General features: G+C 41.6%; 1 long non-coding RNA gene across 1 annotated transcript; it reads right to left on the bottom strand.

Moving 5' to 3' along the window:
* Nucleotides 1–447: 447 nt before the first annotated feature.
* LOC138834472 (uncharacterized) lies at nt 448–6719 on the bottom strand. The gene is made up of 3 exons (XR_011374134.1): nt 6448–6719; nt 2720–2830; nt 448–581 (listed from the first exon to the last, which is right to left on the bottom strand). It is a non-coding gene; the product is annotated as an uncharacterized lncRNA (long non-coding RNA).
* Between the last annotated feature and the right edge of the window lie 10030 nt (nt 6720–16749).

The raw sequence follows: 16749 nt of genomic DNA, 5'->3' as shown, positions 1-16749 counted from the left end.
ACAAAAACAAAAATAAAATCAAACCCCAAATGTAACATTTTTCTCACTGTATACAGTAGCAAATAATTAAGGAAATTGCTTCCTGTGTTACATACAGGTAGAAGAAAGAAGATGTCACACAATTATACTCTTCATACCATGTTATACCAAAGACTCCAAAAATTTCTCTTATTCTAAATTCATAAATTAATGTCATCAATTTGTTGGCAACTCTGTCTACAACATTCACATTATCATTTCATACATGAACTGTTGGAATTATCTATTAACTAAGTTTTTGAAAGAATATTCTAGGCACATAGAATGCAAAATCATTTGTGAATGTCAATTAAACCCTCTAATTAAAAACAATTTTGTAGAATCCTATAGAATATAAAATTACAAACAAAACCAAAATATTTTAAATCTAAATTCTAATTTAGCAAGATCTTCAAAATCCTTCATTAGACGAACTTTGCTATTTTTCCAAGCTTAAGCTTGTGTAATTCTTCATCATTTCTTTGGGTTACAACAGAATGATGATAACTTATTTTTTCAAATTTTGGATGGGAATCATGAGTCATTTTGCATCTAGGAGTGTTCTGTAATGAAGAGAGAATTTAAAACACAAGTGAGGATTAAGTATGAGTTGCATTTCAACAGGAAATTTGACTTCTCAAAACATAATGACAAAATTAGCCCAAATGTCCAACTATGTATTCCTTTCTTGTTTATTTTGTTTTATTAAGTTAAAATTATACACTTTGGTCCAGGGAAGGTATCAATATGTAATTCCATTCTCTAATCTCCTGTCTTAATCTCAGTGCTAGAATTCTAAGCTTGTATCACATTGCCCTGCCATAGTTTCTTGGTTTATTTAATCTAGATATAGACTACCAATTCTGAACTTCTCCAGTGATATTATACACCAGAGTGACTGCTTAAACTTTATCTACTATTTTCAAAGATGTTCTAACATTTGATACAGGAAATGAACATTTTCAAATGCACCTGCCAGATCTCTGATTCATTCCTCCATGGATCTGATCCCTTTAATAATGATTATTGATTCTTACTATCTCTGATCCCTACCAATGTAATATTCTCAAACTTATTTGAAGGAAGTTCATTTGAGGACTTTCAAATATTAAAAATTATCACTTGATTCTAGTCTTGTTCAGGACATATATTTATTGTTTTGTAACTTTTCTACACATTCTGAGAGTTGTTTCATTTGTGTATTTGTGTGTGCATATATAAGTGCCTCTGGGTGTATGTGTATGTCTGTATGTATATATGCAAAAGCCTCAAGCTTTTATTAAGCAATCTTGCTCATGACTGATATTCCATCAATTGAGCCATTCTTCCAATCCAGATTTTGACTGCTTAATTTTATATACTGTTGCAAAGAGTGTTCTGCCCAGGCTGGATGCCAATAGAACTTCCCAGACTCCTTTACATTCTTAGGTTTTATTTCTCCAGGAGTATCAACTTTTAAACGACAAACATTTTTGTGAGAGTAATGTCTAAGCTGTAGCCCATATTTTTAACTCAAGAATTCTTTTTTTTTGTTTTGGTGGGGTGTCTGGTCATGGTGCCTGAACTCTGGTCCTGGGCTCTGTCCCTCAGCAATTCAGCTCACGGCTAGCCCTCTACCACTTGAGTCACAGCGCCAATTTTGGCTTTTTTCTTTTTTGCTTAAGTGGTACTGAGGAATCGAACCAAGGGCCTCATGCATGCGAGGCAAGCTCTGTACCTCTGAGACACCTTTCAGCCCTAACTAAAGAATTCTTATAAAGATAGATGAACAGACACATTACACATCTTGAGTGTACACTGTTAGGAATGTGATCGTAAGCTGGGTTATGGAGGGATATGAGGATTGAGGTTCAAAACCAGCCCCAGTAGGAAAGTCCCAGAGACTCTTTTCTCAAATTAACTAAAAGAAAACTGGAATTGGCACTGTGGATCAAGTGGTAGAGCATTAGCTTGAGCTGAATAGCAGAGAGACTGCTCGCAGGCCCAGAGTTCAAGTCCCAAGATCACCGCCAACAAATATATATATATATATATATATGTGTGTGTGTGTGTGTGTGTGTGTGTGTGTGTGTGTGTGTGTGTGTGTTTGTGTCTGTGTGTCTGTGTGTCTGTGTGTGTGTGTAAAGAAAAAAAAAAAGAAATGAGATCTTAGACACCAGTTTATTGCTAGCATAATCCCTGCTCTCACAAGATGGACATTTTTCCAATTAAATCCATGCTTTTATATCTGACTTTCATTGAAAACAGAATTATTCTTCCATTGTACTTTCTACAAAGTTGCATGATTAGCAAGCATGATTTAGAATGGGAGTGGCCTCATACTTCATGTTCCACATAGGGTTCTTGCTTTCTGTATATCACTCTCATAAATCTACATACTGGACCTGGCTTTATTGTTTCAATGTTGCTTATTTGTAGTCTTCTATACTGTATGTAACCCTTATACTTAAACACAGAACTTCTCTTTCTCCTATTATTGCTATTGTTTCCTTACTGTTAGCTCATGCACACTTGGGAAATAATGAACAGCACGTACAGTCACAAAAAGAATGTTCTGAAAACCTTCTTCCTATTTAAAATTCGCCTTAACTTACAGAGAACTTACAAAGTTTGAACTCAATGTACTCATGTATAATATATTTATAAGCAATATAAATTTCATATTTTCTCTTTACTAAATTTTCTCTGAAATACGTTTTACCTCAGGTCCATAGGTGTTCTAGTCTTCTAGCAGTGAAGCCAGAAAATATTCACTATACCTCAAGCAGCACCATCGATTGTTACTGGAAGTAACTGTTACTGGATGTGGAAACTGACCCCAGGAGAGGAATGGAACATAGAGGAAAAACAAAGTTCAAGTTACCTTGTGCTTTCCTTTTTACTGTACAAGAAAGTTATCCCAAGGCTTGAAGGAAACTCTGTCCCTGGCTTTTGAGTGTGTTCTTTACTCATATAATTTTTTTTTGTAAACTTCTAGTTCATAGTGTTACAAAAAGAAATAATGTACCATTTGAAGGCCAGTATAAAACAAAAGGAAATAACATTGTTTTAAAAGTGTTCTCCTGCAAAGTAACAAAGACATAGAGGTTTTAAAGTATCTTATAGATGGCTATTTCAATCCTGAGATGATTCTCTTGATGCAGGAGTCAGTTATCAATTCCTTTGGTCTGGTTCTGAGTTCTGCAGAGCAACAAGGATTCCAAAAAAGCAGGATCCAGTCAATATGATCAGCAAAAGAAGACTCTACTCTGACCAGTTCACCTTTAAGGAGGGCCCCAAAGAAAAATCTGGGATTTTTATTTGCTTGTTTGTTTAGTTTGTGCTAGTCCTGGGGCTTGAACCCAGAGGCTGGATCCTGTCCCTGAACAGTTGTCTTTCCTGCCCACCTACCCCAAAAGCTAGTAATCTACTGTTTGAGCCAAAACTCCACTTCTGGTTTTTTGGTGTTCAATTTGCGATAAGAGTTTGACATACTCTCCTGCCTGGTTTGGCTTTGAATTAAGATAGTAAGAAAGCTAAGTGACATCAACTGTATAGACTTCTCTTTTGAAACAAAAAATATTAGACGAAGTTTATTGTAAAGCTAGTATTTGACAATTTTTAAAGGAAGACAATATGTCTAGCAAAGAAGCCATAACTTAAATAACTCAGCAAAAGTAGGTGCACTGAATCATTTTGAAATTATTTTTTCTGCTTGGGAAGTTTATTGATCTTGTCCTTCCTTTTGGGGAAACTTAGGTAATATTTGCACTTTTTGTTGGTTGTGGGGCTTGAACTCTGATCCTGGGCGCACTCCCACAGCTCTTCAGCTCAAATTGAGTGCTCTACCGCTTAAGCTACAGCACCACTTCTGGGTTTCAGGTGGTTAATTGAAGATAAGTGTCTCATGGACATTCCTGACCAGGCTGGCTTTGAACCACAATTCTCTGGTTTCCTGAATAGCTAGGATTCCAGGCGTGATCCACCAGCACCCAGCTCATATTTGCATTTATGTGCACTGAATGATACTATGTAGACAAATAATGGATATTTGAATCAAATGATGGCATTGCAGCTTTTTAGAAAATTTGAGGTAACAATAAATATGTCCTCCTTTTCCATGTTGTTTCATTAATGACTCATGAGCTATGGGACCCTTAGTTAGCATTCTCTGCCGTCTGTGTAGGTGTATTTAGTATCAGGAAATGTTCATAGAGAAATATAGAAAGACTGAGATTTTTAAAAAGCAAAGAAGTTAAGGTAAGAAAAAACAGCACAGAAGGAGATACATGTATTACACAGAGATTAAGAAGTAGCCTAAGAGATTTAGAATGCTAAAGGTAATGCGGAATAAGACTAGTTGATAACTATTTGTTCAATAACCAAAAATGGTTCTCTATAAACATTTCTGGTATACGTTAGTAACTATCATTTATTCATTACCTCTGGAGTTATTCCTTCTCTTCTGTCACAACTGTTAATTTGCCTCTGCCGTTGTGGTGCCATGAATAACCAAAAAGATTTCCAAATCTCACTTAGACTACCCTTCTCATTGTGATTAGCAGAGACCATTCAAAAACCTGGAATCTTTGAATTTCCAGAATTAATCTTCACCTGACATCTAAGCACATTCAAGACATTAATTGCTCTGACCTAATGAACAAAACTTTTTTTCAACACAATATCCTAATATAAGAAAAAGTACATGAATTATGGACTATTGTCAGGTGTCAGTATGGCAGGAGCAATTACATATTCCAAGTAGGGGTTCTTTATTTTGCATTTACTAATTAAATGTTTTTTGCTTTGGGTTTTTTTTTCCTTTTTTGCTCAAGGCAATCACTGTACCACTTGAGGCACAGCACCATTTCCAGTGTTTTTCTGTTTATGTGGTACTGAGGAATTGAATTCAGGGTTTCATGCATGCTAGGCAATCATCATATCATGAAGCCACATTCCCAGATCCCTAAATGACTTTCTTAAGTTAACATTACATTTTCATTCTGTAACTATGTACCATAATATTGGCCAGGTGCTAGAAAATAATGTAGAAAAGAATACAATATAAAAAATCCAGTAAGGCTAGGTGGAAAATGAATAACCCTGACAGTCTTGCAAGGGCTCAGAGGGTTGATCTCATGGAGATGTATCAACATGCTGAACGAGACAGCTCCCTACCCACAGCCCAACTCCAGAATGAGTGGGCCATCTTGGGTTCCAGCTACCTGGGGACATTGGCCCACCTCCTACAGCACCCATTCTACCCGTTCCTGAGAGCTACAGTGAGAGAGAGAAGAGAGAGAGAGAGAGAGAGAGAGAGAGAGAGAGAGGGAGAGAGAGAGAGAGAGAGAGAGAGAGAGAGAGAGAGAGAGAGAGAGAGAGAGGAAGAGAGGGAGGGAGGGAGAGTTGGTGATAGGGAGAGAGGGAGAGAGGGAGAGAGGGAGAGAGGGAGAGAGGGAGGGAGAGAGAGAGAAAATCAGAATTACACTTAAATCAGGTGCCAGTGGCATAAAACTCTAATCCTAACTACACTGGATGCTGAGATATGAGGATCATGGTTCATAGACAGCCCTGGAGGAACGTGTTTGAGAATCTTATCTCCAAAGAACCACCAGAAAACTGGAAGTGACACTGTGGGATCAAGTGATAAAGCGCAAGCCTTGAGCTGAGGAGCTCGGGAACAATGCCCAATCCTAGAGTTCAAGAACCACGATTGAAAGAAGTGGACTTCCCACCACAAGAACTGGACTGAATAGCACCCATTGTCCTAGGGAGCATGGTAGAGAAGTCAGGCCGAGCTTCCTGTGAACTTGAGGTCATAAGTAGGTCATCTGGCTTCTCTTTGCCTCAGATTCCCCAGCTGCAAAACTGAACAAAGTGAAGGATCCCCTTCCTCATTGGGATAAGGTAGTAATGAAAGAGAGCCATGTTTCGGTTCATAATCCCACACCTGTTGCATGATTAATAACAGGCCCCACCTGAGCCCTTTCTGGTATCTTCCTGTCATATGCTCACAGAATTGCTAAAACCTTATCTGAAGGCCATTCCCTCTCTTTTCCAGAGATCGCTCTGTATAAATCCCTTGTTTCCTCACAACTGTCCTGTGAGGAGACTGAGGTCCAATGGTTGAGGCCCTACAAAGAGCTTCACGTGTGGTCAAGAATCCGCTGCTATGGACTGAGTTTAGGATAATCCATGTTAACCGATGACTGAGCATGACACCACATGTCTACCATCCCAATTACAGAGGACCAGGCCTGGTGGAACATACCTTTCACAGGAGGACCATGATCCAGCCCAGCCTGAGCATATTTGTAGTTTCTATCTCAGAAATCCTCAAGACAGAAAGGTGGCTCATCAGCGCCATGGAGAGGAAACAAGCAGGGGGGACATGGTGCCCCCAGAGGGGTGTTTGACCCAGGGTATGTTGTTGTTGGGACAGAAACTCACCTGTGCTGCTGGGAGAAGCTGTTGGCAGCTGCTCCAATTGGGGCAGCAGCGATGGCGCCAGCATTGTGGACACATGGGCCCAGAGCAGAAGACTAGGGGCAGGGACCCGGTCTGGGATTTAGGCCGGCTGGCAGCTAGACATTGATTGAGGTTTGAAACTTGGCACTGCGTGAAGGGAGGGGAGGGGCCAGGTGGGGTGCGAGCATCAATTTTCTACTAAACTCCAAAGTCACCTCGAGTCTATTCCTCAGGACTCAGCCCCTTCTACCTTCCTGAACTGCTGGTAGTGGTGTAAACTAACAGAGGGAATCCCAGTGCTACCTGGCAGCATGGAATGTGGGCATGGCCACCATTCTTGTATCCCATTGGTCAGAAAGAAGCATGAAAGAATGGGGGTGTGGCCAGAATCCTGTGAAGCAAGCAGCATGGGCGGAGTCAAGATGACAGTGGTTCTCCCAGCCTTTTTCCCAGGAAATTCTGTCCAATTCAGTTGGAGAGAAGAGGGTGACCTGCTTTAACTGGATGGCTACACAGATTGCTGTATAGTTCTGTTTGTTGCCAGTCCCAGACTTTGAACTTAGGATCTGGGCACAGTTCATGAGCTGCTTTTGCTCAAGGCTGGTCCTCTACACTAGAGCCACAAGATTTCTGGCTTTGTTGGCACTGAAGTTGGACAGGGGTCTCAAGGATTTTCCTGCTTAGGGTGACTTTGACCATGATCCTCTATTCACAGCCTTGTAAGTATCAAGAAGGACTGCTGAGATCCACTGGTGCCTGCCTAATCATTGGCCTTGTTGATGTTCTTGGACAGACTGGTGAGTTCCCGATCCTCGGGTTGAAGTGGTGGGAGCTGGAGCCCACAATTCAAATCCTGGTCGTGCCACCTCCAAATTGTAGGAGATCCTAAGAAACTTGTTCCTATCCATATGATTACCAATGTAATGTGATGTAAGTCATGATTGAATGAACAGTTCTTGAATGATTCTAGGATAAAATTATACACACTTATATTACACGACACTGATTGATTTTAGTTAATATTTTATTAAGCATTTAAGCAATCACATTCATCAAATGGAGGCATAATGAAATACCTAAGAATTGGGCCTCAAATACTATAAAGGTGAGTTTTTTCTACCAGGACTGGGATTGGAACTCATAGTCTGGGTACCTCTGTTGCACTGTGTGGGAAGGGGAAGCTTGCTTCCTTAAAGTCAAAAAATTCAAGTTTGTTCCTTAGGCTTGAAAAAGATCACCAGCACTAGAAAACACCCTATTCATGTACAATTTACATATATGTTTTATATTCTTATACATATGTTGACACCGTATTGCATTCAGAGTAGTTATTTTATTTTTTGTTTTATTCATGTATTGACCATTTATTGTATTGACTATTATAGCACATAAAACATTGACTACATAGGATATAGGTCTACAGATGTATTCCACTTCATACCTGACACACAGAAGATGCACAGTAAAGGAATCCATGTGTCACCATCATCCTCTTACTCCACGATTCATTGTTTGGGAGTACTGACATCTGAACTCATGGCCTACAAGGCCAAATTCATGAATGGGTGAGTGCAAACATGCCATCCTGGGGGAAATTAAGGTGCAGGTTGTTCCCAGGACCTGAGAACCCCTGGGGTTAATCAAAGAAGAACAGATTGACATGTAGATGGCATATGTGTGTGTGTGTGTGTGTGTGTGTGTGTGTGTGTGTTTATAGAGTGCCAGAGATGTTTATACATTATTCAGTTATATAGACTATATTCCTACCAATTCCTGGGTATTTATTATGCGTCCATGTAATTAATGTTATTGTTTTCATCCTTAAAATATTAATGAAAGCACTCAGTGTCCTGAAATTATTGTGTTCCTGTAAGTAATAATATTCTTTTTAATGCTTCATAAATATTAAATAAAATCAATCAGCCTTCTGAAATGATGCTGTTTAATTTTATAGGATCATCATTCACGATCAACTCATTCAACTGTGACATTGACAAAATTCCAGTGTTATGCCTTTGGATGGGAACCAGTTTCTTAGTACTTCCTGCCATTGGTTGGTGTCAGTATGGGGATTTGAAATGAGGGCCTATGTTGCCACGTGGGCCTATGGCTTTCTTGATTGTCTGCCAGCCTTCAGAAATGCAAGGTGAAGTACCCTTTGCAACAGTGTCATTCAGACCCAGTAGGGTCACTGTGCAAAGGAAGAAAACATAAAAGGCCACATTTTTTCTGTGCATTGTTTTCCTTGCAACACGTGGGGGTGTAGAATCCCAGAAGCACCTGTGTGTCCAGTGGCTGCACCCCATCCTAGTGTGATCAAAGCTGAGGCAGTGTTGCCACGACCTGAGTTCAAGACCCATGCTGAGAAAAAAATTAACTCCCTGGCATGCAATTCACACAGTTTATTCTTACAGGCTTTGGATTGTAACTCAGGCTCTGGGTAAATCTGCAGCAATGTGCATAAAGGGGAAGATCACCTTTCATGAAAATAAAAAAGTCAGGTCTTTTCACTAGTCCTGAATTCAAGACCCAGACCTGGAAATCATACTATTTCTATATATTGTAAAAATAGGATTTATACTTACCTATAGATGTTCAGTCCATACATGTTTGGTGGGGTTGTTCCTTGTATCTTCTGTTTTATTCATTTATGTACTCAATGTGTTTATTACATTGATGACAACCTATCACAGAACATCTAGATTTGTAGAAATGTTCTCTCTCATGCCTTACCCCCAGGATTCTCAGAGAAAAGGAAAAAAAGTTTCACACTCTCCTTCTTACTCCACGATCCACTTGTTGATAATGCTGGTATCTGAACTCAGGGCAGAGCAAAACAAATTGGCCAATCATTCAAGGTGATCATATGAACCTGTGAGCAACTAAGGAGTATGGCCAATCCCAGAATCTGACATTGATCCCCAGGGTGGTCCACTATAGTCAGAAATTCATAATTTAAACAAAGGATCTATATTGACATATATGTTTGGTTAGCATCTTGGGTTCAGTGCATTTATTCTCCTTATTTTGTCTCTAATTCATGGAGGTATTGTGTATTTTAATAAGTATGGTGACTGCTATGACAGTGCTGACATGGATGAGAACCCGTTACTGTAAGGTCCGCTCCTAGATGGCAAGCAGACTCCACCCTCCTCGCAGCAAAGTCTCCACCCAGTACCTGCGTTACCTAGGCAACTGGTACACTGGGAAGAGGTCACATCTGCATCCGCTGAGGTCACATCTGAATTTGATGTGGCCACACCTTTCCCCACCCATACCCTACATAAGGGCTAGCCCAGGCCCAGACTCTCCCTTTTTTCTCTCTCTGTTCTTTCTAGCTCTTGCTGCTCTTTTCTTGCTCTCTTGCTCTCTTGCTCTCTCTCTTTCCCAGCCACGTGGAGTGCCAACCTTGCCTGGTCCCAGCAGGTATACCTCTTACCTGAATACCACGTGAGTGCTACTGTTCTTACCCCTCTCTCTACTCTTTTCTCTCTCTTTCCTCTCTTCCTAGCTTTCTCTCATTCCCAGGCCTTTCCCAGCCACGTGGAGTGCCAACCTTGCCTGGTCCCAGCAGGTCTACTGAATAAACCTACCCCTTATCTGAATACCACGTGTGTGCTGGTGCTGTTCTTACTCGGCTACCTCTTTTTAAAAACCTAACAGTTACCAAGGTTACAGTGTTGTCCATGCATTCTCCATCATATTTGTGACCCAGGACTTTCACAGGAGAGGATAAAAGTCACAACGACTGGCTTCTGACATCAGTATGAATCTTTTGTCAGTGCTGGGATTTTTAGTTTCTGACATCAATATGAATCTTTTGTCAGTGCTGGGATTTTTAGCTCAGGTCTGGGTAATTCTGTTGCACTGTGGAAGAAGGGTAAGCTCACCATCTTTGAAGAGTAGAATGTCAGGCCTGTTGCAGGGCCTGATTTGAAGCCCCAGCACTGGACAAAATAACAAGCCCACCTTTTTAAAACATAAGATTTTTCTTTACTTACATGTGTGGTATGCATCTTGCATTCAGTGTAGTTATTCTTTCTATTTTGTGTCTTTTTCATGGATGTATTGTGTATTTTATTGTGTATGGGGTGACAGATATAACTGTGCTGACATGGATGACAACCTATTCCCATGGCTAAGAGTTACCAATATAGCATTCTCCATCCTCAATGAGACCCAGGACATTCACAGGACAGGAAAACCTGTGCCACCTTAGGCTTCTCACATCAAAATAAATCGTTTGGTAGTGCAGGAATTTGAACTCAAACCTAGCATGCCAAATTGGTGAATGGGTCATTGTGAGCACATCAGGCTTTGAGCCACTAAGGAACTAGGCCATTCCTGGGACCTGAGATGGAGCCCTGGTGGGGGCCAATATAGTCATAAATTCATAATTAAATAGAGGATCTGTATTTCCAAACATGGGTGGGCGGCATCTTGCATTTGGTGTAGTCATTCTCTTTGTTTTGTGTCTTATTCATTGATGTATTGTGTATTTCCTTGAGTATAGGATCACAAATATAACTGTGGTGAACTGGATGACAACCTATTCCCATGAGTATAGAGTTGCATATACATTCTCCTTCCTAGCTGAGCCCCAGAACTTGCACAGTACAGGAAAACAAGTGCAACGACTGGCTTCTTACATCAGGGTGAATTTTTGGCAGTGCTGGGACTCAAACTTTGGGCCTGGGAGGCCAAACTGCCCAATGGGTCCACGTGATCACACCAGACTGTGAGCCACTAAGGAGCTGGGCCATTCCCAGGAACTGAGATCGAGCCCCAGGGAGGCCAAAATAGTCCTCAATGATCATTGAAACATGGGATGTATATTCACATCCGTGTGTGGACTGCATCGTTCATTGAGTGTAGTTATTCTCTTTATTTTGTATGCTATTCATGGGTGTATTGTGTATTTTCTTGAGTATATGATGACAGGAATAACTGGGCTGACATGGATAACAACTTATTCCCATGGCCACAGGGTGGATCAAGCATTGTCCATCCTAGCTGAGATCCAGGACTTGCACAGAAAGAAAACAGGTGCAATGATTGACTTCTGACATCAAGATAAATATTTTGGCATGGCAGGGAATCTGAACTCGGTGCCTAGCAGGACCAAGTGGCGAATTTGTCCACATGAGCACACCAGCCTTTGGAACCTGCGATTGAGCCCCCCTCCCAGGGGAGAGCAGTGAGCACAGCAGTCATCCATTCATAAGCTGAAGGTAGTATGCATGTATAGAGTAGGAGAGATGGTAACCTGTGGTGGAATCCAATCTGTGTGAATACAGATTCTTGGATCTTTACTGATGCCTCCATTTCATGACTGTGATGATTATTGTCATGCTTCATCAACTTCTTTACAAATAATCGATACTCCATGAGTCTTGCCTATCATTTCCTACTTGCATCATGCACAAACTACTCATTCAAGGATGAGATCAATCACATTCCATGACTCTTCCCAGGCCAGAAACTAGTACCTCAAGATCTCCTGCCATTCCCTCCGCATAGGGGGACTGAATTCAAGCCTCAGGCATAGAAAAGATTCTCCGTATATAATTTTTTGGGGGGCCACTTGTGGGCCTAAACTCTGGGCCTGGGCGCTGTCCCTCAGTTCATCATCTCAAGGTTAGTGCTCTACCACTTGAGCCACAGCGCCACTGCCGGCTTTTTTTTTCTGCTTATGTGGTGCTGAGGAATTGAGCCCAGGGCCTCATGCATGCAAGGCAGGAGCTCTACCACTGAGCCACCTTCCCAGCCCTCCTTATATATATTTTAAAGATAGTATTTTTACTTCCTTACAGATGTTCAGTCCATATTGTGTTTGGTGTGGTTATTTATTTTATTTCTTGTGTCATTCATTTATTTAGAATTTATATTATTGACTCTGATGACACCTATAGCATTTATTACATTGTTTACATCCTGTCACATAAGATCTAGATGTTAGATGTGTTCTCAAGTATGCCTGGCAGTGCCAGGATCTGAACATACTGCCTAGCAGGCCCAATTCATGATTGGGTGAGTTTGAGCATGGCAGCCTCTAGCCAATGAAGATGTCAAGTGGTTCCTAGGATCTGAGATCGACCACCAGGTTTGGCCAAAACAGGGATACATGGATAGGCAGACGGAGGTATACAAATAAATATACATATTTGTAAAGAGTTCCATAGCCATCTATGTATGATAGAATGACACCCACTATGTTCCTACCAACTCTTAGGTATTTATTAAACCGCAATTGAAGGAATATTGCTCTTTTCATGCTTAATAAACTATTAATTAAGCTCAATCAGCATTCTAGGATTACTGCATCCAACTTTAGAGTAGACTGATGAATAAACTACTCTTTCAATCAGTATTCTTATGCATAAGAATGAGTCTTTTGTGATCTCCTGTGATTGATGTCAGAACTACGATTTCACCCAGGGACTATGTTGATAGGTGGCCTATGGCTTCATTGATAGCCTGCCAGCCACCAGCAATGGCAGGTCAGGTCCCTTTTGCAGCTTTCTCATTCAGACCCAGGATGGTCACTGTTCAAAGAAAAAAAAATCATAAAACCCCAGCTCTCTGCAGCTCACCACTTTTTGTGCTTTCCAACGATTTTTTCTTCCTGAAAGCCCTCTTGGCCCAGGATCGGCTATGGGTCCAGAGACTGTACCCCAGCTGAGGCATATCCAAGCTGAAGTAGAATTTCCATGACCTGTGTTCAAGCCCCATGCTTGGCCAAAATCAATATATATATATATACACACACATATGTGTATATATATATATATATATATATATATATATATATGTATGTATGTATAATTATTTAACTAAATTAAAAAAATAAAGCTCCCTAGTTTGGAATTTCTGCAAGTTTTAATTTAAAGCCTGGGATTTGAACTCAGGGTCTTGGTAAATCTGTAGCAATGTGAGCGAAGAGTTGCCATTACTTGAGTTCAAGCCTTGTGCCAACCAAAAATGAAAAACTAAGTCACTGACCTCAGCAGGGGGATGTAGTTGTGGAGATGGGAGGGAAGGGATGATAGGGGAAAAACACAGGAGGAGTAAACAATGCTCAATAGGAAATGTACTCATTACCTTGCTCCTGGAACTGTAACCCCTCTGTAGAACATTTTTACAATAAAAAAACATACAAAAAAGGAGAAACAATGTAGTTCTTAGAGAAGCACTTTGGAAGTAAGGGCAGGATGTTTGAATAGCTGTACAAAACTCTACACTATTTTTTTAATGCTCAGTATGGAACTGAATAATCATAACTGCTTCCATTAAAAAAATTAAGTCACTGTCTTGGAACTGGGGCCAGTATTTCTGTCATTGCTAGTTTTTGAGCTCACCATCCAGGTAACTCTTTTGTACCATGGGTGAATGTGAAGCTCATTGTCCTTGAGGAAAACAAATTCAGGATAGAGTTCCCAGGGCCTGAATGATGGCCCTGCAATGGAAGAAATATTTCTATACATGTGTAATACATGATATATACTTATATATGTATGTTAATTTCAGATTATAATTTTATTATTGATTTTGTATTGTATTTTTCTTTGATTCATTTATTGATTGTTGTATTTAGTATTATTATACACATTATATTTTGCACATCTATTATAAAATTATACACAAAAATTTAAGACATTGACTCATTTTTCATTAACATATTAAGTGTTGAAACATGATACATAATTAAATGGAAACATTTGTCACAGTCTTCACATGTTTAGAGTCTCTCCCAAGTATGAGCTTTGAGTTCACGCACCAAGACTGGGCAAAAAAAATTGAGCCTGGTGAGACATATTCTTCTCGGACTCAAAGGAGGGCCGAGGTTATAGGTAAGAGGTAGGGTAGAGGGCAGTGCTGGTGGCTCACCCCTGTAAGCTACTCAGAAGGAAGGATCCTAATTGCAAGTGGAAAAGTCAATTTAAGAAACTTTTCTCCAATTAAACACCCAAAAAGCCAGAAGAAGAGCTGTTGTTCAAGTAGTACAGTGCTAGCCTGGAGCACAAAACCTCAGGGATAGGAAAGCATCCAGGCCCTGAATTCAAACTCCAGGATTGGCACACACACACACACACACACACACACACACACACACACACACACACACACACACACACACACACATACACCAATATAGAGCATTTGCCAGTCAGCCTGCACAAATTCCATGTCTAGCAACTCAATATTAAAAAAAAAAAAGATGGAGAAGGGAAGGAAAGACTTTCTCCAGGATGTGATATACCCAGTGCCAAAATTTCACAGTAGTTCTAATATGTGGGTACAGGACAGAGAGCCTCAGGCAGAAAGTATAGCATGGGCAAAGGTCCTGAGGTGTGCTGTAGCGCAGGTGGTGTGAATGGTATGAAGGTGTTATGGCTTCAGAAAAGTCTGGCAGGATATTCAAGTCTGGGTCAAAGTTGACTTGAGTCACAGGGCAGAGGGTGGGGTCCCAGAATAGCGCACTGGGGGACGATTAGCTTTTCTTTTCACCAAGGACCCAAAGCCATTTCCTGTAGCTGGAAACCTGTTTTCACAACTCCTGACCCTCAGGCCTCCTTTGAATGGAGGAGTCAGGGCAAACGCAGGGAAAAACTCCTGCTTTAGAAAAGCTTCTAGCCCAATTCCACCAGTGGCTCAGCCCCTGTAAATCCTAGCTACTCAGGAGACTGAGATATAGATAGAGGGTCAAGTGAGCTCAGGAGAGGACGTTAATGAGACACTTCTTGGCAATTAACTACCAAAATCTAGAAATGGAGCTGTGGCACAAATGGTAAAGTGGTAACCTTGAAGGAAAATTTTTAGAGACCAGAGCCCAGACCCTGAGTTCAAGCCCCAAAACTAGCACAGGAAAATTAAAGAAAAGATTTCAGGGGCTCCTATTCCACTGTGGTGTAAGGCCAGATCATCCAGGCACAGGTGGCTCACACCTGTCCTCCTAGCTCCTCAGGAGGCTGAGATGTGTGGATCACGTTTCAAATCCAGCCCAGGCAGGAAAGTCTGGGAGATTCCACTATGCTCAGATAGAATACAGAGTATTATGTTGATCCTCTTGTATTTGCTTAAATTCCATGTTTGAACTAAGAAATTATCTATTTTAGAAAAAGTTAGGGGGGTTGCAAGAGGAAGACCCTACTGGTGTGAATACCTTTAATTCTAGCTACTCAGGAGGCTCAGATCTGTGTATTCAGGTTCAAAGCCAGCCCAGGGATTCTCTTCTGGGGTTGCTCAGCACCACACCCTGCTTCAGGTCTAGGGTTGTTCACCACCTTTGCCACCATGGGCTGCTTATGCAAACCAGTATGGAGAGGTGCCACACCCACTACGGGTCCAGAGTTGTTTGCTGCCACTGTTGATGCCACTGCTGCTGCCACAGCTGTTGCCACTACCCCAGCTGCTGCCACTGCCCCAGGATCAGTTGGGCCACTTATGCAAGCCAGGCACCCCACCACAAGTCAGGTGTTAACCACTGCTGTTGTCTCAGGTTAGGCTGGGCCACTTATGCAGGCCATTATGGAGAGGCACAAACCACCACAGGTCTGGACTTGTTCACTGTAGCTGTCCCCACCTCAGCCACCGCTGCCGCCCCAGGCTGGTCTGGCCATTGCCAAGAGGCATTGTGCCCCAATTCTGGGTGGTTTGCCAGCACTGCCAGCTGCTGCTGCTGTTCCAGGTTAGGCTAGGCTATTTACACAAGCAGGACAGAGGTGCCACCCTGAGAGACTAGGGTCATTTGCCACTGTTGACAGCTGTTACTGCTCCTGACTGGGATGGGCTACTTGTACCAGCCAGGCAGAGGCGCTGTACCAGGGAGGGTGAGGGGAGTCTTTGTTCCAGCTCTGCCTTCTGAGATTTCTGTTTGTATATTCTGGGTTGGCCCAGCTCTTGGGTGTCTCCTGGGACTTGGGATGCTTGTGGGTGTGTGGTCCTCATAGGGTCCAGTCCCGGGGCACTTAAGCAGCTTGGCACAAAACCCCATCACTTAAGCTGCGCAACATGGAGCGCCATCACCAACAAAGGGTGGGGGAAGGGTCTTCCCACTTTACTGTCTCTGTGGGTTTTTCCCTTTTCTTTTTGCACTTCCTTTATCTCTCTGAGTAATTGCCTTTTTTTGTGGGTCACTTGGAGAAACAGAGCATTGAAATCCAAACTCAGTATTTGGTTGGAGAGAGCTGTGGTGTTTCCCTGCTGTTCCATCACTTTCTTGGTCCCTCCCCTTCAGTTGGACTTTTTCTTATCCGGCCGTTGGGCCTTGGTTACCAAAGGATA

Source organism: Dipodomys merriami, unplaced genomic scaffold (assembly GCF_024711535.1).
Source record: "Dipodomys merriami isolate MVZ:Mamm:240054 unplaced genomic scaffold, mDipMer1.0.p SCAF_216, whole genome shotgun sequence".
NCBI classification, from domain to species: Eukaryota; Metazoa; Chordata; class Mammalia; order Rodentia; family Heteromyidae; genus Dipodomys; species Dipodomys merriami.
The sequence above is the reverse complement of the archived record's forward strand: the minus strand, read 5'-3'. Positions and strand labels throughout refer to the sequence as shown.